The following is a 25,633-nucleotide window of genomic DNA, read 5'->3' as shown; positions in this document are numbered from 1 at the left end:
TATCAGAAAATACATGAACGCTCTCTTTAGTTTATACAAAGAACTAAATATTACGCAAGGAATCCAAAAGAGTCAAAATACATCTTTAGAGAAAATTGTGATACTGGCAACCTATTTTGTCACTTTTGACTTAGGGGTGCAGAGTAGTCAGTCTAGACTAGCATTGCTGCATCCTTCAACAGTTCATATCTTTAAACGTGAACAACCGTATTTTAGTCTCTAAAGACATGCTATGCATGGCGATAAAGGCTAGATTTTCTCTATCCAAAGCATTATATTCACAGGGTAGTTCTAGCTGTCACGGACACATTTTCTGAGACAAAAATATAGACCATATTATAATTTGGAAGGAGACAGAGACTGAACTTCTTGAATACCAATGAAAATGTTTCTCCTCTGACATTAAGGGAACACAAATTTATAAATAACATTTTCTTACAAGTAGAGTTTTTTGCCGCTTGCATAAAACAACACAGCAAGTATAAACACTTATTCTTCTCATTCTAACATACCCAAATCAAACATTACCTATGGAGAATTCATAGAGGATAAAGAGAAACTGCAGTAAACAGTATGATTTTAGCATAGCAGCTAGAGCACATACAACATTCAGATAATGTATTAGAAATGTCAGCGACTAAACAAACCATGGAAGTAGAACTGGTGTCATTTTATTGAAAGACAGAACATAGTCCAAAAACAGGTTTGGTACATACCGCAATATTACATGTCAAGTGATGAACAATACAATATTTTTTTAAGCTTTACTAATTTCTCCATTTGGCAGAAAAAGCTTTGTAATCACCAGCAGGGCACCCTGTGCAATCTAATTAACTCCATTAAACCTAGAAACTGTACCAAATCATCATTCGGCTACTGTCTTTATCAAAAGGGTTTTGACAGCTCCTGCCAGCCTCTTCAAATACCTGAATGTACTGGACTTTCATGATTACCGACACTTTGTATATTGGGGAAAACCTACATAAATATTTCTTCAGGGCCTTGCAAGGATTTCTCTAGGTTGGTTTGATCCTTTTAGCTTCTGATTTAAACTTGCCAACGAATTCAGTTGGTCCACTGATAGAATATCGATGCTAAAAACATCGATGTAAAATATCCCAACAAATATAGAATGCAAAATATCGACTCCCTATACTTAAACAGGTAAGTACAAAAATACTGAATCAATAATATTGAAGTTAAAAATATAGATGTAAAACATATAGATTTAAAAATATAAATAAAATAGGACGATATATATTAAATATATAGGATATTAATATTATCTTTAACAAAATACATTAAATGTAACAGATTTTAACAAAAAATAAAAAATAAACTTAATTTAAAATACATAAACACAAAAATTATAATTTATACATATATTTACTTTACAATAATTTATTAACTATAATCTTTATTTAATTTTTAAACTTGTAAATTATATAAAAATAAACTATATACATATATCAATAGTTTGAAATTAAAAAGCAGCGATGGCATGGGAAATGTTGGTGCAGGCACTGCGAGATAGCTCAGTGGATGAGGAAGGGGAGGAGGAGCCAGAGGAACCTGAGGACCCAGCTGGGATTGCCGCGGTGCCGGGACCCTCACCAGACACACACACCCAATAAACGATAAGATGCTTCTGTCCACCACCACGTGATCGTGTTTCTCAGAGCTAGGCGTAGGCGATGACACTGGGGGGGGGAGGGGGGAGGGAAGGTTTGAGAGAGACCATAATAGATGTAACTGGATGAATATTGCTTGATGATAGAGGGGGCTGGGGAGAAAAACTGGAAAAGCAGACAGCGGATCGCCCCATACGGGGACCACAAATGATAGCAAATGTAAAATGCACCATGAAAACAAATGACGCCGCCCGGCCTTCGGGATGTGGGCTGAATGGCTGTGTATACTGAAAGGGTGCGGGGATAAGAGGATGAGAAATCTGCACTGATAAGTTCCCATAGTGATAAATGTACTGCGCAATTGGTTCTGCAATAAAAAACGTTTAAAAAAAAAAATCAATAGTTTGAATTTAAAAACAAATGCTATAATTAATTAAAACATTAAATTATTAAAAAAATTAAAACGCACATTTCGCAATTTAAAACATAAAACAGTAGGGAAAATGTTGGGTAGCGAAACAATTAAATTTACTATTCCAATTCCAGTGAGTGCAACAGTAGCAAAAGTGTTGGATAGCGGAGGGGTATAAATTACTATTCCCACTCCAAAGAGTGCAATAGCAGGGAAAGTATTGGACATCGGGGGGCTAAAATTTACTATTCCCACTCCAGTGAGTGCAAACGTAGGGTAAATGTTGGATAGCGGAAGAATTAAATTTACTATTTGTGACGGGGTGGGGTTGCCAGCCCCCGACGGGGGTGTTCAGAGTACGGACTGGTGGTCAGCCTCCTCTATTTCACGTACCTCCGTTCCCTCTATGCAGCACCCTGACCGCCCCGACGGAGAGGATTGGACCACCGGAGACCCGGAGTACTGGTGGCCGACGAGGGAAGGAAACCTACACTACGCCTTTAAGGGATGGGAACACTCCCCAGCAGCCCCGCCCCTATCGACGGACGCGCAGGCGTCAAAAGAGCCCCGGAAGCAGGAAGCGACGGACAGCGTTTCCCTGGAGAGGAGTGGAGCCGAGGAGCGAGTGAGCTGTGACACCGAAGCCGAGGAGAACCTATCGAGACCCGGAGAAGCCAGGAGGCCATCGGAAACACGAGCCGCCCCGCCACACTCCCACGGGAGGAGTGTGGCTCCAACAGGTACGGGGTCGTATGGCGGGTTGGATGGGACAACGAAGCCTGCCTCCCGTAGACTAAATGTACAGACCCGTGTACAGCTGCCCTGCATCCCAGCCATCACGTGCACAAACCCTCACGAGTCCCTCTCTTCTGTAAATTACACTCGAGCACTGGTATTCCTCACTCCCGGTCCCTATAACTATAGAGCCTGTACGAGCCTAATACTTCCTGTCTCTTCTTACACTCGAGGCACCCTGGTTCCTGAGAAGACCGGACTCGAGACCGAGACACCCTGGATCCTCCCCGGACAGCGTCCTACGATCCGGCCGCTTTCGCCCGAGAGCGCATCACCAGCAGACAGAGAAAGACTTACACTCAAATAAAGCCCTCTTTGAAAAGCTTATTCAAGTTCTCTGCCTCTGCTTCCGGGGAATCGTCCCTCAGGGCCCCTGCTAGGACGGTAGTAGCTGACCCTGTCCCCAAGCCCTCTCTCACCCCTCCACACTATTCTAACTCCAGTGAGTGCAACAGTAGGGAAAATGTTGGATATCGGAGGGGTAAAAATTACTATTCCCACGCCAGTGAGTGCAACAGTAGGGAAAGTGTTGGAAATCGGAGGGCCAAAAATTACTATTCCCACTTCAAAGAGTGCAACAGCAGGGAAAGTGCAGGGTAGCGGAGGGGTAAAAATTACTATTTCCACTCCAGTGAGCGCAACAGTTGGGAAAGTGATGAATAGCGGAGGGGTAAAAATTACTTTTCCCACTCCAGTGAGTGCAACAGTAGGGAACGTTCTGAATAGCGGAGGGGTAAAAATTACTATTCCCACTCCAGTGAGTGCATCAGTAGGGAAAGTGCTGGATAGCGGAGAGGTAAAAATTATTATTCCCACTACAATGAGTGCAACAGTAGGGAAAGTGCTGGATAGCGGAGGGGTACAAAATTACTATTGCCACTCCAATGAGTGCAACAGTAGGGAAAGTGCTGGATAACGGAAGGGTAAAAATTACTCTTCCAACCCAGAGAGTGCAACAGTAGGGAACGTGTTGGATAGCAGAGAAACAAAAATTACTAATAACATTTAAACAATTGAGAAAAATGTAATAATCTTGCAAATACATAAATATTTAAAAATTATAAAATTAAATATATTAAACATATAAAAATACCACATAATATTAATTACATATAACAAAAAGGTACAAATATTAGATAAAATAATGAATAAATTCATTTCTAAACAATATTTATTAAAAACGAACAAATTATTTAAAACATATATATATATTTTTTTCCTACCCTACAACACCACACCAATAAAAAAAGACTTCAACATTTTTATTTCAATTCAAGCCACACTTCATAACATATGACGTGTTATGATTAGTTTTTTAACCTAGGTTGTCCATTAAATTATTAAATGCATCTAATAAGACTTTAAGGCCCTTTGCTGTTCCTTTAGTAAGAACAGCATCATCAGCTTAAAGTAACACAGGAATTTCTCAAAAAGTTGATCTTGGGGATATCTATACCATGCCTCATAAGATGATCTCCAAATATGCTAACATAGATTAAAAAAAGAAATCATGCCAGGACACAACCTTGTCTATCCCTAGTTACTGATGGAAAATCTTCAGTGAGATTTCCGTTCATACAAAAGCAAACTGCAGCGGAATGTGAATGTAGCAAGTGAAGTAGAGAAATAATTGCTCTATGTATTACCTAATTCTGACATTATGCACCATAATCTTAAGCGGTCCACTGTATCAAAGGTGCATGTCAAATCCATAAAGGAAAGATAAACACAGTCTTTTTTGGCCTTTTGTGTATTTTTGAACTATGAGAGAAGGCTTTAATGTCTGTTCTACTGATCCGAAGTCTGGGAAAAACTAAAACTGTAAATCTGATAGCCCCTGTGTCTCTACAGCCCAGATTTCTAATTTAGGGGGTCATTAGGATGGCGGGCGGACTTTGCCCGCCCGCCATCCTCGTGCAAAATAGGACCGCCCGCCATAGTAGCGGCGGTCCCGCCTTGAGCATTAGGATGGGCCCGCCGCACAGGCGGGCGTATCCTGGATTTTTACCATTGCGGCGGGCGGTGCTGAAAGCGCCGCCCACCGCAATGGCAAAAATGCACGTTGTGCATTTCAAAGTACAACATGACAGGCACCGCGCGGTGCCTGCCATGTTGCACTTTGAAATGCGGGGGGGTACCATAGGTACCCCCCATGTGCACCCCCCACCCCCCGGTCTCCCAGGGGACCCGCAACGGGCCCCCGCTGGAAGTCTCCGCATGCCTTTCCGTGGAGGCATTGCCGCCACGGAAAAGCATGTCAGGAAGGGCATCCTAATATGGCTGGCGGTGTCTGATAGACACCGCCACCATATTATTCCTTTTCCGCCCCGGCCGCAAGGCGACCGGGGCGGAAAAGCGGCGGACGGTCTTTCCGTCTGCCGAGGTCCCCCCCGCCATCCTAATATGGCGGGGGGTCTCCGCCCGACATCGTAATGGGCCCCTTAGCCAATATAACCCTTCCTAAGATTTTCACCGCACTATTTAAGAGTGAAATTGGCCGATAACAATGGGGCTGACATTTATCCCCCTTTTTAAATTGGGAATGATGATACCCTCTTCCCATGTTTTGACCAAGGGGCCAGTGATTACACTTCTTAGGTGATTTGTTATAAGAGGTGCCCAGAACTGTGGAAAAGATTTAAAAATGTCTGAAGGAATCCTATCACGTCCTGGAAGTTTTTCAGAGGGACTATTATCTATTATTAAAATAACATCAGCGACCTTAATGGATCTACTCAATTCCAGGCTGGCAATGGAATTGCAGATGGCTATGACATCATTATCTTGTGTAAGGGTCTGTACACCTTTGAAGCAAACATATTTAAGAAGTGGGTCACCCAAGAACTGCTCGAAATAGCACATTCGACTTCAGGGAGATTCTCGCCCAGGAGAGCCTAAGAGTTTACTACTTGCCAGAAGACTGAGGAGTCTTTTAGTCCACTGGCTGCTCTTAACTCTTTCCAGGCCTTTTCCCTTATTTCTGTCTTTCTTTTTAAAACGTCTTCTTTATAGGAGTTCTTGCCATTGTTCCTCCCAATTTGTCTCTTGGACATTAGTTCAAAGCACGCTTTAAAAGCTTGTGGGATTTAGAACAGGTACTATCAAATCATCTTGGGCTAATACGAGTTTTTCCAGCTCTTAAAGTCAGTTTAACTGCAATATACAATTTGAGGGAGGTAAAATTCTGGATTACATTGCATGGTTTGGAGTCCCCTTGCAAGATCTGATTAATATCCATCTGAGTGTGTGTGAATAGATCTCTGTGAAAGGCTTCCTTTTCTATCTTTGCTCATCTAATACTTACACCCTTATTTTGTATTATATTCTATTTGGTGTAGAGGGACATGGATTAAGATAAATGTAGCTCCAGGGTCAGTGGAATGTGGTCACTTATGGATGAGGCCAGCATTTAACAAGCGATCAGTGCTTTTAACAGCTCCTTAGATATTAGTATGTGGTCTATGACAGAGTCAGACCATGATCCCATATATGTCGGGATCTGAGTGGGGGACCACATACAATAATTGTGTGCAAATGTCAGGTGGTTAGGGACGGACACTCTGTTTAATGCATACCCATAGGCAGTGTTTAAGGGGTGCATCACAATCATCACAGACACCACGTATTACAGGGAATCATTACTGCAGATTTCGATGTTAAAATCTCCTACCCACATTGTAAATAACTCTTCCCTAAAAATGTGGGATCTTATGCAGAGCATCCTCTACTACACAGCTTTCCAAACTTTTCATGCTGGTGACACACCTATTAGACTACCTCCATCTTGCGACACAGCAATGCGAGAGAGCGAAGCGGGCGAGCCTGAACCACCTAACTTTACCATAGGTAGGACAAAAATCAGATATCACTCCCACGGTAGTTTAGATATTACCTAAAAAGGCTTCATTTGTGCAGGTGGTTGCAGGTGAGAGTCGCATGTGCTTCTTCTTCTGCACCAGTGCCCATATCATAAAGATGTGCACTCAGGGAGGGGACAGCTGTGCACCAGTTTTCACGCATTTACACATTCTAAAGTACTTACATTTAACTCCGAATGTCTCCAAGTTGTGCAACAGCATAGCTCGGAGGCACTCACATCTTAGCTGTGCTACATGCACTGTCTCGGAGAAATTCCGAGTTAAATGTACGCGGTTTAGAAATTCAGGACCTGCAGCTGCTCCTAAGGAAAAAATGTGGGGCCCTCCAGACTCAAATATCTGGTTCCCCTTATTGGATATTGTCATTTTGTTGTGACGTTGTTTATTACAGGCGCCTGTCCTGGGTTATATAACCCCAGTGTCACATTCTGGGGGCCCCATGCTGGCATCCTATTTCCCAAGCGCTTCGCTTGTACACGAGTCACCCTCCTTTAAGGGGCTGCATTCCTTGTTTGTGATGGCATTTAGCAGAAATGAAAACCTGCTTTCTTGCTCGGAGTCAGATCCATTGATCTGGTCGCACTGGCCCTTTTAAAGTACAGAAATGTGATTTTGAGGCAGTTTATAGTGTTTACATTTAATAAGTAATACCATTAATAACCCATTCTATGTGTCACTCGTTCCCTAAGTTGTACTCTTTCGTTTTACCAAGAATACTAGCCATTATGACTACTTATCTTATTGGTATTCATATTAAACTTGCCTCAAAGGATGATGAGCTAAGTCGGCCCTGCTATCATTCCAACCTGTGATTTACCGGTCCATGCAGATATCTGCAGCGGGCCATTAACCCACTGAGTTGTCTCACCGGCACCAAGACAAAGCCTAGCAAATATCGGGAAGAAACTGCTTCGGGGGTCACCTTCAGCTCAGATGCCTGCCATCAAAAGGTGGAACAAATCAAGAGGAAAAGAAACTACAACTCCGACATTGGCACCATATTAGTTCAGGCCAGGATACAAAAAACCGCCAGAACTAGCCTACACGAAGGGATGAAAGACGTCGCCGAGTGGATGAAGAACAGCCGCCTAAAACTGAACTTAGACAAGACGGAAGTCCTCATCCTTTGGATCATCGCCTTCCGCCTGGGACGACTCCTGGTGGCCCCCTGCCCTGGGCACCACTCCCAAGCCAACGGACCACGCAAATGAACGCAATGAATTGCGACTTGCTATTTAGGAATTGTACATGGCCTTGACTGAAATTGGATGCGCAAACGGGTCGCAAACCGGTTTGCGCATGCAATTGTAGGTCGTACATCTTGCCCATGATTTCTTCGTTCAACAAATAGTGCATTTAATTGCGAACGAAAATAATGTGGAAATATGTTTTGTTTTTAAATTAATGTGATTGGAGCTGTGCAAGTTACATTTTATTGGTGCCCATTTAGGGAAAATCATACTGAGTCTCTGCGTTTCGGGTGTGCAGAACATTATAAACGACATGCTATTCCAGGAAGAGCCAGATTATTCCCATGAAACGCTCCTGTTAGGCTGTTCTGCTTGTTGCTTAGAGAGGGATAGATGCTTGAGGTCCTTTCTGTATCTACTCTCGTTTATTCTTAATTTGATTGATTGCCAGATATGCTGTGCTTATTTAATTTCTTAAAGGCACCTGGGATTTTGTTTTATTATGATTTAGTTTTTATGCAAGTTCCCTGAACTTTAATGACTTTTGCTTTCTGTAATGGTACTATTTTTTGAGTACATATAAAAATACTGAGAATTGGAGAAGCCTTGTTGTACAGCTTTTGTTAATGATCTTGATTGAGTGTTAAAGTTCAGGATTCCTTTGTTCCTGCCCATTGACCCTCCTTAAATAATTTGGGGTGGAGCGTCGACATCCGCATAGGTGGAAGTCAAGACGATTGGTGTAGGAGAGTAGGATCTGCTTCATATGGTTACCCCCACTTTTTGCTGATGTTTCACTGTTTTCGACTTAGTCTGGCTGGGACCCTTCTATTCAGGACCCCAGCCTAGCTGCTTTCTACTATAAATTAATTGCATGTACTTTAGGGACACTCCAGAATGGATTCTGTGCTACCCTTTTAAGTCCCTAGTATATGGTATACTATGTACCTAGGGCATACTTACCACAGAGGCCACCCAGGGGCTGCAGCATGTATTATGCCACCCCTGAGAGGCCACTCAAATTGACACCACAGGTCTGCTACTGCAACCTGTGTAAGGTGGTGCATGCATCCCTTACTTAGATCTAGGTTCACTATACATACCTTATGACTGCACATATAAACCTATCAGTCACCCCTATGCCAGGCCTTATCAATTCTGAAGGCAGGGTGCCCATGCATGAGCAGAGTCCCTCTGCAGCCTTTGGAATCTATTCTCCAGGGTTGTTCTGTGATGCAGCCATACCATATACTCCTAAGTGCATTATAACCTCGTGGTAAATGCTAACTTTACAACGGCTGCACAGAAACCGGTCGTGTTTGGTATCAAACACCTTGGAATCATACCTCCACACCAGTAACTGGTGTGGGAGATATGATTCCACCCTTCTAGAGGGAGAAATATGACGACACCGGTACACCCGGTACCAGCTTTCTCGACCCTGGCATCACAAGATGGATGCTGCCAGCCACAGACACAAGTCTGCCCTCCTGCTGCTGGACGAAACTCTGGCAGGGGAAGGTTGGACAATAGGTTTCCTGTCACAGGGAGGTGTAACCACCTCCCAGACAGGCTTTAGTGTATTTAGGCTGGGTGGGTGCACTCCAAGAGTGCTTTGATGTCTGCACTGGGACACATTTGGTGTCCCTGTGCGTAGTCCAGCTCAAACCGGTTGCAGGAGCCATTTGCTCCTGCTATGGCTCAAAACGGGACAAAGGACATGGGAGTAGCCACCCCTCTGTCCAGACCCTACCATAGGTGGGTCCCCAGAGTTTGTCCCACCTCTTCCTTGGGTATAAAGTAGGAACCCCTGGCTATATGACTTTAGATTTACCTGGACGAAACTCTGCTACAGAAACCAAGTACATTGACTATCTACACTGCATTGGATGACTTAAGAATCTTCCTTGGAGTAAAGGATTTACTCCACTGCTAAACAGGCACCAAAGACGCATCTGACCGGTTTGCAACTCCGTAGCTCCTGAGGACTCCAAAGACTTTTGCAACACAGGAGGTGGGTTTTCAAGTGTCCCCGAGGTCGACTAGTGTGCTCAGCAAACCTGAGACCTGTATCCCTCGTGGGGACCGTGCAACCCGAACCCCTGGGCAACGTGTCCATTTGCAGAAGCATCTGCTTTCTGGTGACCCCTGAAGCTGTGCTTTGGGCTACTTGTAGTCCAGACCCCAAGCAGTGATTCCACGGTTACCGGCCTACACTCCACGAGTGTTCCTTGGGCTGGTATTTGGCGATTCCTCTCGAGGTCCCTTCACGATCCCTGGTCCGTTGGCCTGTGGGTCCTTGTGAAAGCAACTTTAACTTTCAGTGGGCTTACCTGGTTGGTCCAGATGTGCCCTGACTTTCCATCTCTTGGAGAGTCCCCAGGACCTTGCTGGTCCTCACCGAAGCATCTTTTCTCTGACCGCGAGGCTTGCAGTTGCCAAGGCTTGTTGGTGTTTAATCCAGACAATGAACACCCAGCACTCGACATCCTCCGTGGGACACCTCGCCTGCGAACTTTGGTCGTCCTCAACGGCTCCTGGTCCCCGTGGCTGCAGAGTCAAGCTTCACCTTTTCTCACCTGAAGCACCCGACATCGGTGGACATTCGTCTACCGAGCCCCAGGTCACCCAGAAATGTCCCAGACTTGGTCCCCTCTGCTTTCAGGTTCTTCTCATCTCCAATCCAGGCTTGGATCCAACCGGAGACTTTTCCTCTTTACGGCAGCAGCACTTTGCAGCATCACACCATTGAAAACGACGAAGATTCCCAACACCATTTGACACCTATGCACCCGGCTTCCCTGGGTTAAGTAACACAAGTACTCCAGTGCTCACATGGGTGCTGGCCTTAGAACTTTCCAAGTTTAAAAGGGTTTGCTCAAAGTTTTCTCCTAAGTTTCAAACTTTGAAATTCCAACCGCGACTTTCCCATCAAGTTGTACGGAGCTTGCGGCTGTGTTCTCACACTGCACGCTTCCCCTGTGGGTCCCCTGTGTCACTACCTTGGGTGGTTCCTTGGGGTCCCAGCGATTCTACGTGCTCTAGGTACTGTGTCTAGTCAAGTCGTGGTTGTTATACCATTTTCTTAGTATATGGTTTTGTCGTGGGGATGACCCGTACATTTACACAATGTTAAGTTAGCTTGGACTTATTAGAAGTTTAAATGCCATTTTTACTTTCATGCTCTGATTTGCACATGACACACACTTGCGCTATTGTTTAGAGAACACGGAGTATTTTGCTTCACGTGAGAATAACTTGTTTTGCTGCATTTCTAAGCTGCTTCGTTAGTTTAGTCTGTACAGTATGAGCCGAGACCGTCAAGGTTATCTTAGACACTGTGGCTGTTGTTCTAACTGATCAGCGCACGTTCTAACCATAACACATAGGCAGCTGTGGCCACCTCTCATATTGGTACGTTTAATAATGCACTGCGTAGGCATGATCACACACACTTGGAGAACATTCTTATGCTGAGAGCTTGTTCAGAATCTGATGTGATCCACTTCTGTTAAATACCAGAGGTATGGGGCCGCCTATGTAACCCTGAGAGACCTTCTGTAGTTATAAAATAACCTACTAGCAAGGGAGGGTGAAATATAGGTATATTTAAACCTGTTTCCATTTAGCATTCTAACATGCTTTCTCCATTTGTATTTTATGGAATAGTAACTATGCTGACAATCTTGCTTATAATAATATGTCTGCTTGTATTAGCTAAGGTGCTGCGCCTGAGATCACGGCGTTAGAAATAAATATTTCAAACTTGCTCGTGTCTCCTTTTACTCCCTGTTTTGGACTGATATGAGAGTATAACGAAAGGGTGTTCTTGTTTTCCACATTGCCTGAGGTAACCTAAGTTGCATGTTCTGGGTTGTCTAATCATTGGTATTTTTGCTATAGGATGAAGAGCTAATATGACACTGATGCTAGTCTGGTAGGGGATGTTGGGTACTAAGGTGAGTTTTGGCACACCCTAATTCACTAAGGTCCTAAGTCTCTGTGCACAGTTCTGTGTAGGAGCAGAATCCCTGCAACATGGCTCCCACGTGGGGCAGTCTTATTTACAAGACGCTTGAGTAGTGCTTATATCAGTCCATAACCCCCTCACTATTGTTTCCGGTTAACAGTGGTGACGGATAAACCTACCTATAGTTACATAGGTCCTTTCAAGCTTGAATCTATCAAAACGGTTTCCTTTTGAATTACTACCCAGTTGTGCTACATTGTATTGCATTGTACTTCTTCTTTCTGTGTCGCAATGGCTGACATTGACATACCGTAGCATAGTCGCATTGCGGTCCGCAACCATCTGCAGGCTTATAATGTCACCTTAGAGGGCATAGCAGTTATTTTGGTAGTGAGTGCTGAGGTAGCATACCCTTATGAGATCTTCTACTCATGGGTGACATTTCCTCCTGTGGATGCGGCTACGCAGGTGTTTCACACTTATACTCACACAGCCGTGCCCGTGGAATATATTCCTTATAGGACGTTCCGATTTCTGCATGGCAGCACCGTGTTTGGTTTAATGGCGCCCTTCCCCACAGTTTAACGGCGATTAGATTAGGTCCTTTGTCCATTCCAAGCACTTCTTGGCCTGTTTTGGCTGGATTTACCCCGCATCCTTGTGCGGGGGCAGTCCCCGTTGCTGACTTGAGGCTCCTATATAACTCCGCAATTGGGGTTATTAGGGCCCTCGTCAAGTATATCACCCGCAATTTCCAGGGCGGGGCCCCTGATGTTGCGGCGCTTCCAGCTGGACCGAGCGGAATGAAGCTTAGTCCCGTGATGGTTAATGCGGTTTGGGCAAGCATCCCCAAGAAAAGGATGATATGCCTTTTTGGCTTGCCGAGAAGTTTGACCAGCTGGAGGCAGTTTTTCCTAATTTGAGTCCTGTAGAAAATCACAGGATTCTTACAATTAGTTTGCCCAAGGACTTGGTACCAGAAGCCGGTGACTGCGAGTCATGGGGTAGAATTTTTGCGGCAGTGTACACGAGGTGCTTCGGCACTCCATCCATGCCTGTCCTGCCGACGGTCATTAAGCGTGTTCAAGATGAACACGGACCTGAGGCTGCGGTTGAATTGGGAATGAGACTCGTGGGCACATTTGACGTAGTTTCCGATCTCGTCCTTTTTAACATAAAGGGAGATGCAGTTAACTTTCAAGTGGCTAATGCCTTGCGCGAAGTCCCCGATGCCGATAAACCATGGCAGTTACCGAGAATTATTACAGCAGCTTATAAGACCATAGGCCGTAATAGATTAGGTCTCAAGCCTTTTTCTACAAAAGAGAAAAAACAGACTCAGGCTTCTAAGTCCGATAAGGCTGATCAACCCAAATCTCAAAAGCAGAATTGGAGTAAGAACAAAATACAGGGTAAACAGCAACAGAAGCAGGAGTCGCGTCCCGCATCACCAGTGTCTGCGTCTACTGAACGCGTTTATGACTTGCGCGACCGCTCTACGATTAAGTCACCTGATCAATTTCAGGTTCCTGATCAACGCTCTCCTCGTTCTTTACAGGACACATTGGCCTCATTGTTCGGTGGTGGAGGCGGCGGCAGAGGTCAGGGTGGCCAGCAGAGTCGCGACCAGCCCCGCTCAAAAGACGGAAAAGGCAAGCAGGACGATTCTTCTCAGAAAAGACCCCAGTTTCAGAAAAAGAAAGTTGCCGCTTTAACAGCGAGATATGCCACAGATAGTGAGAATGCAGCTTCGGAATCTGACATGGGCCCTGACGCTGTTGGACAGTGCGGCGGAGATTACCATAGTTCGAGAGGCCCTGTGTCCACTACTGAAGGTGACAGCGACTGACAAATTTGTTGTTGTTAAGACAGCTGACACTAGAGTAGCACCCCTGACAGGCTTTATGAGATTGACCTTTTAATTGAAGGCGACATACAACGTACCATAAAAGGGGTATTTTGGGAAAATCTTACGACTACCTATGATATTTTGTTAGCGGAGGCTGACTGGCCCCCATCTTTTGTTCTCGCAGCTCCGAGAGGGGAGGAGGTGATCCTCCCTAGATTCGCGCACAGTGTCAATAGAGCATGTGCTGAATTTTGCAGAAGAGGGCACTTGCGCCTGCTTTGTACCGTACTCATTGTGGTTGGGATAAATTCTCCCCCCCAACACAAGATTCCCTTGCGGTCTATGCCACAGCCTCAACCTCAATATACCATGCGGCGTGAAGCGAAGGCTTCCGTAGCAGAAATCCTTGGACAATTGGAATATCAAGGAGTGATTGAAACTTGTGTGTCTCCGATGAATAACCCACTTTTTACTGTGACCAAGCCTGACGGTTCATACCGTTTGGTATTGGATTACCGGCATTTAAACTCGCATTGCCCTAACTCTGCAGTACAGAATACCCACGGCTCTGCTTTGGTGGATGGTCTTGTGAGAAAAAGGTTTAAAACCACACTTGACATAGCCAATGATTTTTTTGCCCACAACTTGTCTGGTCTAAGTTCCCGATGGACCAGTTTTACCAGTGGCGGTAAAGAACGCCAATTTAGATGCTTGGCCACGGGCTATAAGGTATGTTTGCTGCCCGTATGGTCTCTCTTTTGGAGGGAGTCGACCCAGATGCGTGTTCGTATGTGGATGACATTTATCTCACAGACGACGAAATATGGGCGCATCTGTGTCGCGTTTTCCCGCATAATTTGTTGATTTGCGGACTTCGATTACAAATTCAACTTTTGCAAAGTCTCACATTGCAGAGTACACAGTGTTGTTGCTGGGCTATGAGCTGAACAATGAAGGTCGAGGATTGGCTCCTCACTTTTTGGAGCAATGTGCACAACTGCATGCTCCGACAACACCGAAAAAATTACAGTCCTTGCTGGTATTTTTACATTTCGGGCGTACTTATATTCCCGATTATGCCCAGCGTATCAAGCCAATGTATGCTTTGATACAACCTACTTTTACCAAATCGTGCTGGCTGCCTGAACATTCAGCCTTTTTGCAATCTTTGCAGGCTGATCTTCTAGCATCTAAAATCGTGCCGACTCGTGATAACTGCACCAACCTGGAGATAAGAATCGTCCCTGGAGCGGTGGGTTTCACGTACCTTACTTTTAACGAAGGTGACAGTACCTATCGCTTACAAGTCACACTTGTACACTTCGGCTGAAATGCGGTTTTCCACTGTGGAAAAAGTTTTGACAGCAGTGCAAATGGCGATTCTGAAGGAACGCGCACTGTCGCAGGGATAACGCATGTTGGTTGTTACCCCGTACCCTGCCCTGGAGGCAGTGACGAAAGCCAGTGTACCAAATTCTAAGGCTTTGCACCCACGGTGGATACAATGGGCCACATCATTGACGTCTCCGGATGTTACCTTTGTTTTTGATGCCTCCTTGCAGTCGCAGGAGTATTTACAGTATGAATTTGTTCATCCTGCCCCTTTGAATATGCGTCCGTTGGAGGATTTCCATTGTATCATTTACACTGATGGTTCTGCGCAAGTGGCGCATGGGTCTAAGCACGCATACGTCTCAGCCTGTGCAATTGTGGTCGGTACAATGGTGAATGGAGAGTTCAAGTCTGATGTCGTGCATACACAGACATTAGGGGGCTGTACCACCCAATTGGCATAGCTCCGTGCTCTATTGCTTGCATTGGAGTACGCAGATCCTGGTGTGACTACTCTTATTGTGAGTGATTCTTATTACTGTGTCCAGTCTTACAATGAAAATCTCTTCTTTTGGACTCAAAATGAATATCGAGACTCCAAAGGTAGCGCAATAAAACATAAAATGATCTGGGTCCGAGTGGCTGAACTTAAAGAGAGACTGTCACTCGCTTATGTAATTCATACTGTCGGTCATCAGCGTGTGGGATTTCACGCTGCTGGCAATAGTTTGGCCGATGAGGCCGCAAAATCAGCAGTATCGACATATTTGGTTGCAGCAGTTACACGTTCCAAAAGTAAGATTGATGATGACATCTTGGCTGCAATTGCCGCTACTGAGAAGGGAAGTAAATGTCCTACGGGATTTCCTTCAAAGTATTCTTATCACTTAAGTCCTGATAAAGTTCCTTATGTGAAAATACCCGACGTTGGTGAAAGATTAATTCCCAACGTGGACCGCAGGCCCTCACTGATTACAGCTGCCCATGAAGGTGTTGCGCCTGCGCATGCTGGCGTTTCTGCTACTGTATCTCAGCTAAAACAACGTTTTTGGTGGCGGGGACTGTACAAACAGACACGTGATTATGTCCTTCAATGTGACATTTGTCAGCAGATCAAGCCTTCGACTGCTGTGCGTCCGCCCCAGGCACAGTTGTACATATCAAACAAACCACTTAGGTGTGCTTATTTAGATCACTGCGGTCCTTTTTCTTCTGATACTGCGTATAAGTACATGTTAATTGCAGTTAAATCTTGCACACGCTTTGTTTGGGTCTGGCCACACTGCAGCGCTGATTCGTGAACTGTCATAAGAGACTTGGGTGTCTTTGTGGGAATTTTTGCTTGTGGCACCTTCCATTCGGAACAGGGTCCAGCGTTTGCATCTAAGGAGTACAAGGATGCTATGAGTTCCTTGGGGATCCAAGTCAAATTTTCATCTCCATACCCGCCTGAGGGCAACAGTGTTGTGGAGCGAATGAACCGTGATTTAAAGCAGTCTTTGACAGCCAGGGTTCTAGGTACTGGCAGGAACTGGCTAGCCCATCTCAATAGCATACAACGTGCACTTAATAATCTCCCTAGAAGGTCTCTGGGTGGGCGGACTCCATATGAAATGCTCTTTGGTATCAACAGGTTTGTCCCGGACCTTGAAGGTCTAGACCAGGCAGCGGCTGCTGCCCCCTTTGACGTAGATGAACATTGTCATGGGTTACAGAATCTACAAAAGACGAGAGACAGTCTTGCAAAGGAACACTTGCCCTCCACATCTGATGCTGCATTGCAGATCCCGATAGTTGGCTGGCTACCCCGAGTCGGAGAACTGGTCCGAGAGAAGATCGAGAACAAGAAAGAATTTGGCCCCTCGTATCGAGCTCCAGTTCCTGTGCTTGGAGTGCAGGGCACAAGAACAGTCATTTTACATCCACTTCCAGGTCGTAAAGAAAAAAGGTACGTCTCCATTGACAATGTCAAACTACACAGAGTGGCCGATTCTTCTTAGCATGACACCTGCGGTCTCCTGTCCGGCACTGCAGAGGAATTCTGTTTTGGCTCCGGCTCCTGGGAACAGGCCTGATGTTGCTTTAGAGATGCCTGTAATTTCATCTCCTTTACTGAATACCGTACCTGATGCCCGTCTTGATGATACTGAGTACACTTATCCCACTGACTTATCAATGCCCGATTTACAGACTTGTGTGGCCAATGAGTTCAGATTTTCCTTTGACACTAAGTCTACCACATCGAAGTCCCCTTCAAAAATTTCTGTTTTTGCTACGTGGTTTAAAAAACATTTTTTGATTACCCCTGGACTTATGTCTGGTTTTCAATTTTTTTGTTCATGTTAATTGGATTTGTGGTGTATTTTTTCCGTCTTGTGAATGGACACTACGTTGAGCAAAGAACAGTTGTTCGACCAATTAATGGAACATTGGCACCCCACTCCTGATCCCACATCCACAGATTAAAGAGAGACTTGGCCTTTGTGAATATTACTGATTGGCCCGTTTTAGATGGGATTGTATGGGACGCTGTTAAATTTCAGATCCATGGTCCCACGGAGGTTATAAATGTCCCAAATGTACTGAGAGTTTCTATGGGGGATGTGATTAAACAAAATATACGTCCTGATGATTGGTATGTTCAGGCCGTAGAGGCTTTGTTTTCAGATTTGAAATACTATGCTGCCTTTGATGCTGAGGATTTAGATCATGCTAACTATGGTAATTTGTATTGTTACCAACACTTTGGAAATCACCACCAGCACAAGGCAAACACAAGAAGGAATATAGTTAATTATACCCAATGGGAACATTGTCCCGCTCCTGTTGAGGGGAGCTCTAGTGCTAAAGAGATTCACATATTTTACCGATTTCAATCAGTCAAGTCCTAAATCGTTTTATTTTAAGTTGACAGAAAAGTCCCCTTCCAAAGTTAGACTTACCCACACTAAATTATTATATTCGAAGTCCTTTCTTGACCAATTGGCTATTGGGGGCTATGAACTGTGGAAAGATACCATTGATCTTAAATCTGTTTGGGGTTCTAAAAGTTGGCAAGTGCAAGGCACAGAGGCTTTGCATCGTGCTTGTCTCATCCCGAGCCATATGTTGTTTTTGAATTCAACTATTTCACAAACCACCTGCTTTGGATTGGCTACTTTTAAAACATTAAATGCACCTTCTTTGCCTGAATTAGAAGAATATCCCGGCTGGGATAATTATACTAGTATTTCCATTAGAGAATTACAGACCATGATGCTAAATTCTTCATTTAACATCTCCAGTTTGGCTCCTAAGTGTTGGTTGCTTTGGCACAAAAGTGCTGATTCCTGTCAACATCGTTTTCTGGGTTTATCCACTGGGTTTTCACAGGTTAGGGGGGATCCCGGGTTTGAGAATTACCATTCTGTGACTACCTATTCAGTAAGAAAGCTATGTCAGAATTGGCTCAAACACTCCACGTTAGAGTCAGTTAAGCAGCATTTGTCTAAACTGACAGACGACGTTGATATGAATGACTTTGTGAAAGGTCCTGCAACTGGCAGGTCCAAAAGGTGGATTTATGCTGTTTACAATGAAGTTTGGAAACTGTCTCAGATTGAGGCTGCTTCACGATTGAGAGCTATTAATCAAGCTAATTTAGAAAAAGTGCTTGCAGTTGTGGATTATAGCATTAACACGCTTTCTTCCCGCATTTTCACATAAGATAATATTGTTTCATCTGTTGTTAATATTGTGCAAGAAGATGTGTCTGTTTTATTTCATGGACAAAACCAACTGCGTTCCATCATGCAGTTTGTATGGACTTTGCAAACGCTGAAGGATGGTCGAGTGCCTTGGGACTACATGAACACGCCCTTGTTTGCTCCTTTTAATTTAACTGAAAAGCAACAGTTTATGTCGATGAAAGATGCAACATTTTCTATGTTACATATTGAAAAGTTAGAACCTTTACCATTTTCTGTGGCCGAATATAATTCTGCTGTGTAGCTTGTTCATGGGTTAATCACATTTCCTTTCCCTCTTTTCAAATTTGAAGCTTGCATGAAATATTATGCCATAGGCAGATATGAACTTGTAGGCAGCGCTTATGTCCATGAAGCTTGGTCACTGCCATTTACATACAGATGCCTGAGGGAGGGTAAAGAAGTTTATTTGAATGGTGAGGATTGCACAACGACACCTGATCACTCATTAGTCTGTAGAAATATCCAATTGCATGGCTCATGTAATCAGAATGAGCCTAATTTAGCCTGTGTTTTTAAAAGGCACACCTACACCTGCTATCACACCGACATTCACATTACTAGCAAACGGGAGTTATTTACTTTTAAATAATGAAGACTGTTGTGGGATGCTCTCAGGACTTCCTTACATAGTTAGGGTTTCCGAAAGAGTAGTTTGTTGTAAAAACGTTCTGTTTCCTCCTCCACATGGGAAGCTGGATGTTTCCATCTGGCCATCGATTCCGACCTTGAAAGCAGAGTTCAACAAGATGAGTCGAATAAGAGCTTTATTGTCCCAGAAAGAGGTTGCCCTTACATCTGCTTGTGAAACATTTGTCCTTCACGTAGCAAACACCCGCACAGAAGAGCATGCTTTATTAAATACAGATTTGCCCTTGCATTTTGGGGAGTTAATTCACACTATCTTTAATGCTTCCAAGACCACGGGGCTGGCTCACTTTTTTAAAGTTGTTAGTAGTGGCCTTGTCACTTCTTTCAAAACTATATTGGGTGTGTTCCCGGCATTTTTTCATTCCATTTTTTCCAGCCTTTTTGGTGGATTTCCCTTGATGCTCGCTTTGGTCGCCGGAGTGCTTTTATTGCTTTCATTATTTAAAAATGGATGCACATCCTGTGGCACAAGACAATCTGTCCCGACTGTTGATGCTCCGCAACCGAATGCTTAGCTATTATGGAGCGCTGCCTCTGGCTACATTGAGAGCAGCTTATGGATTATCGTTTCGATTTTCCTTTTTTACATGCGTCCAGTCTGTCTTTCATTGCCTGAGCTGCGATTTCGACTGGGCCCTGGATTTGTGTCTCTGCAATACGGTGTCTCCCAACGCGGATTATGATCAACTGATGAGCCCTTTAGTTGCTCATGAATTGCTTTGTTCTGGCGACGGGATTATGGCCTTTGCAGCGATGCATGGAGTCCTAGGGCGTTAGAATGTTTTTGCAGCGGCGCATGACTTCCTGGCACAAAGTTATATTGAAGAAAACCCGAGTTGTCCTCTGATGGTGCTAGAGGCTCCGGTTATTGAAGAACATGCATGTTCATTCCCATTACTGAATTGGGTGGCTGAATTGTTTTCAGATGAGAACAATGACTTCCTATTGGAGGCAGTTGCAACGTACTGTGCATATACACTTTTGGAGTGAGATGCGTTTAATTTTGTTTTCCACCGAAGTCTTCTGCTTGGACATCGGATTTTTTATTTTTTTTCTCTATTTTTTACTGGCCTATTGGCTTTGCTATACCCACAAGTGATGACTAACTTGAAATGGTTTTTGAATTTGGAGTTGGCTCACGTTTCCGTTATGGCAAATTTTGATCTTGATTCCGACTCTTGGACTTGGAATCTGCGTTCCAAATTTGCACCCTACTTATCCGTGCTCCGATCAAGGGAGGGTGTCGTGGGGATGACCCGTACATTTACACCGTGTTAAGTTAGCATGGGCTTATTAGAAGTTTAAATGCCATTTTTACTTTCCTGCTCTGCTTTGCACACGACATGCACTTGCGCTATTGTTTAGAGAACACGGAGTATTTTGCTTCACATGAGAATAACTTGTTTTGCTGCATTTCTAAGCTGCTTCGTTAGTTTAGCCTGTACAGTATGAGCCGAGACCGTCAAGGTTATCTTAGACACTGTGGCTGTTGTTCTAACTGATCAGCGCACGTTCTAGCCATAACACATATTTGCAGAAGCATCTGCTTTCCGGCGACCCCTGAAGCTGTGCTTTGGGCTACTTTTAGTCCAGACCCCGAGCAGTGATTCCACCGAAGATTACCGGCCTACACTCCACGAGTGTTCCTTGGGCTGGTATTTTGCGATTCCTCTCGAGGTCCCTTCGCGATCCCTGGTCCGTTGGCCTGTGGCTCCCTGTGAAGGCAACTTTAACTTTCAGTGGGCTTACCTGGTTGCTCCAGTCGTGCCCAGACTTTCCATCACTTGGAGAGTCCCCCGGACCTTGCTGGTCCTCACTGAAGCATCTTTTCTCTGACCGCGTGGGTTGCAGTTGCCAAGGCTTGTTGGTGTTTAATCCGGAAACTGACCACCCAGCACTCGGCATCCTTCGTGGGACACCTCACCAGCGAACTTTGGTCGTCCTCAACGGCTCCTGGTCCCCGTGGCTGCAGAGTCAAGCTTCACCTTTTCACACTTGAAGCACCAGACATCGGTGGACATTCGCCTACCGAGCCCCAGGTCACCCAGAAATGTCCCAGACTTGGTCCCCTCCGCTTTCAGGTCCTTCTCATCTCCAATCCAGGCTTGGATCCAACCGGACACTTTTCCTCTTTACGGCAGCAGCACTTTGCAGCATCACACCATTGAAAACGACGAAGATTCCCGACACCATTTGACACCTATGCACCTGGCTTCCCTGAGTTAAGTAACACAAGTACTCCAGTGCTCACATGGGTCCTGGCCTTAGAACTTTTCAAGTTTAAAAGGGTTTGCTCAAAGTTTTCTCCTAAGTTTCAAACTTTGAAATTCCAACCTCGACTTTCCCATAGAGTTGTATGGAGCTTGCGGTTGTGTTCTCACACCGCACGAGTCCCCTGTGTGACTACCTTGGGTGGTTCCTTGGGGTCCCAGTGATTCTAAGTGCTCTAGGTACTGTGTCTAGTCAAGTCGTGGTTGTTACACCACTTTCTTAGTATATGGTTTTGTCGTGGGGATGACCCGTACATTTACACAGTGTTAAGTTAGTATGGGCTTATTAGAAGTTTAAACACCATTTTTACTTTCCTGCTCTGCTTTGCACACGACACGCACTTGCGCTATTGTATAGAGAACACCAAGTATTTTGCGTCACATGAGAATAACTTGTTTTGCTGCATTTCTAAGCTGCTTCATTAGTTTAGTCTGTACAGTATGAGCCGAGACCGTCAAGGTTATCTTAGACACTGTGGCTGTTGTTCTAACTGATCAGCGCACGTTCTAACCATAACACATAGGCAGCTGTGGCCACCTCTCATATTGGCGCGTTTAATAATGCACTGCGTAGGCATGATCACACACACTTGGAGAACATTCGTATGCTGAGAGCTGATGCAGAATCTGATATGATCCTCTCCTGCTAAATACCAGAGGTATGGGGCCACCTATGTAACCCTGAGAGACCTTCTGTAGTTATAAAATAACGTACTAGCAAGGGAGGGAGAAATATAGGTATATTTAAACCTGTTTCCATTTAGCATTCTAACATGCTTTCTCCCTTTGTATTTTATGGGATAGTAACTATGCTGACAATCTTGTTTCTAATAATATGTCTGCTTGTATTAGCTACGGTGGTGCGCCTGAGATCACGGCGTTAGAAATAAATATTTCAAACTTGCTCGTGTCTCCTTTTACTCCCTGTTTTGGACTGGTATGAGAGCATAACAAAAGAGTGTTCTTGTTTTCCACATTGCCTGAGGTAACCTAAGTTGCATGTTCTGGGTTGTCTAATCATTGGTATTTTTGCTATAGGAGGAAGAGCCAATGTGACACTGATGCTAGTCTGGTAGGGGATGTTGGGTACTAAGGTGAGTTTTGGCACACCCTAATTCACGAAGGTCCTAAGTCTCTGTGCACATTTCTGTGTAGGAGCAGAATCCCTGCAACAGTTTGGTCTCCCCATGGCGCGCACTGTGTATTGTGCTATTTACTGTTGTTCTAGTGATTTAATATTGTGTGCTTTGTTCTCTAATCTCATAAAGAGGTTAGTAGAGAGTGTTTAGTAATAAATAAATATATTTTATATATTCCTTGTTTGGTTCTTCTTTCATTTGGTAATTCAGGAGGTTATAGACTGATAAAACAAGCTGCTTTACATTCCTTCGAGACTTAACCTGAAGGCTGCTCTAACAGCTACCACTAGGATAGCTTTCTTTAAAGGTTATCTTTAACCTAATCAATAAGGGTTGTTTGGAATGGTACAAGGTGCCCACTATAACTGGTGGTCAGCATATACCAGGCCAACTTCTCACATTGATGTGCAGCGGTTGGGATTCAAGCTTGATATTGTTTTACCAGATAATCTCATTGAGTGACTAACTGAAAACCACTAAAGGTACTAGGTACATATAAATCAAGACTAGAATAAAGTAAGTTCTACTGAACTTGGAGTTGGCTAAGTCAAGGGTCTAGCACACCCTTTCTCCAACTCAAGAGAGTTTAGTTCCCACTAGGTTAGGTAGGTGACTACACCACATAACACTAGTATGTCTTCTAGGGCAGACGCCAGTGGCTCCTTGTTTACTAAGTATGACCATCCTCATTTCAGGAATTGAGAAATATGGGTGCATCTAGAAGAGTGAAGACAGGGAAAAACCCAAACACTCAACACCTCATAGAGGCTTTGCTGTTAGATGATCTCAGAAAGACCCCAGGGTCTGATGAGACAGGCAAGGTGGGTGGGACAGCAGAAGAAGAAAGGCCAGGAAGTGAAAACTTCTATGACTTGGAATCTAACGCTGACCAGGATGATCAGAATTATTCAAACCTGGACATTCAAATTCTTCCTGTGGATGAAGGAGACAGCCCCAGTGGTCCTCTCTTCTCTCCGTCAGGAAGAGTTCACAGTTTACCAAGAAGATCAAGATCTCCTTCTCAGGAATCTGACCATTCTGGTACATCTGTAGGGACCTCTGCATCTCATAAAAGGGAATCCTCTTATGATAAGAAGTGCAGACTGCTTGAGTTTGAGAAAGCTAAGCTTAGAATCAAGAGAGAGCAGTTGGCCTTAGATAGAGAGTCCCTGGAGATTCAGAGAGCTTCCCAAAAGTTGGGGCTAGAGCCCCATGGTGGCAGAAACAGTGTCCCTAGAGGTAGAGAACATAGTCATAACCATAGGAACCTGAACAAGATTGCCCCTACCTATCAGAGTGGGGATGACATCCACAAATGGATAACTGCTCTTGAGAGGGCCTGTAAAGTACAGAGGGTCCCTCATGAGCAGTGAGCAGCAAGCTTGTGGCTCTCCTTTGCAGACAAAGGTAGAGGCAAGCTCCTCACTGTTAGAGAAGGGGAAGCTGATAATTACAAAGTCTTGAAGAGTGCTCTGATTGATGGGGTTGGCTTAACCACTGAACAATACAGGATTAAGTTCAGAGATACCCAAAAGGCACAGACTCAAGACTGGGTTGACTTTGTAGATTATGGTACTAAGGCTCTGGATGGTTGGTTACTTGGCAGTAAAGTGTGTGATTTTAAAGGATTGCACAATTGAATTATGAGGGAGAAGATCCTTAATAATTGTCAAAATCAGTTGTTGCATCAGTACCTGGTGGACTCTGATCTGAACGCTCTCCACAAATTGGGTCAGAAGGCAGACAAATGGGACAGAACCAGGGTGAGGCAGAAGGTTCAGAACCAGGGTGGTGACTCCAAGTAGCAAGATTCAAAAACCTCAGACAAGGGTGGGTAAAAGTGTAAAGACCAGAAGTCTTCTCAAGGGCCCCAAAAATCACCCACTGGTGGGGATTCACAATTCAACAAGGGAAAAGGCAAGAAGAAACCATGGTGTCAAATCTGTAAACAGAAGACCCATCGAACAAGTGCCTCTAACAAGTCCAAGGACTCCACTCCAACCATCACTGGCCCTAAGGCAACTGTTCCACCTAGTTCAACTCCAAGTGGCGGTACTCAGACTAAGGGTGTAGTAGGGTTAACCCTGGGATCTGAGATGGACTCTGGCCTAGTCAGAGTTCCACCTCCGGCTGTACTGATCTGTGATGGAGGCATGGATATGGGCTCCTTATTTGTCAGCCCCAGTAATCTGGGCAAATACAGAGAGCAGCCTTTGATAAATGGAAAAGAGGCGTTGGCATTCAGGGACACAGGAGCAAGTGTCACAATGGTGACAAAAGATCTTGTGGTTCCTAAGCAAATCATACTTGGTGAGATGTACCTCAGTGACCAATGCTAGCAATGTCAGGACAGACCATTCCTTGGCAAATGTTAATTTCTCCTGGGGAGGGGTAACTGGCCCTAAGAAGGTTGTGGTAAGTGCAGACCTCCCTATTGAATGCTTGTTGGGCAATGATTTAGAAACTTAAGCTTGGGCCGAAGTGGAACTAAGTTCTCATGCAGAAATGTTGGGCATCCCTGCAGATGCGTTTCCTATGACTAGGTCACAGGCAAAAATGTCTTCCACTGAACAGGACCTGGATCCTGGAAAAATGGACCAGGCGCCTTCCAAGAAAATGGTATACTATGTACCTAGGGCATAGGTACCACAGATGCCTCCCAGGGGCTGCAGCATGTATTATGCCACCCCTGAGAAACCACTCAAATTGACACTACAGGTCTGCTACTGCAACCTGTGTAAGGTGGTGCATGCACTCCTTACTTAGATAT

At 44.6% G+C, this 25,633-nt stretch overlaps 1 protein-coding gene across 3 annotated transcripts in view; it reads right to left on the bottom strand.

The window, feature by feature from the left end:
- TMEM245 (transmembrane protein 245) overlaps window positions 1–25,633 on the bottom strand; it is an 894,766-nt gene that overhangs the window by 55,368 nt on the left and 813,765 nt on the right. The gene's annotated exons all lie outside the window — the stretch shown is intronic.

Source organism: Lissotriton helveticus, chromosome 4_1 (assembly GCF_964261635.1).
Source record: "Lissotriton helveticus chromosome 4_1, aLisHel1.1, whole genome shotgun sequence".
In the NCBI taxonomy this organism is placed as follows: domain Eukaryota; kingdom Metazoa; phylum Chordata; class Amphibia; order Caudata; family Salamandridae; genus Lissotriton; species Lissotriton helveticus.
The sequence above is the reverse complement of the archived record's forward strand: the minus strand, read 5'-3'. Positions and strand labels throughout refer to the sequence as shown.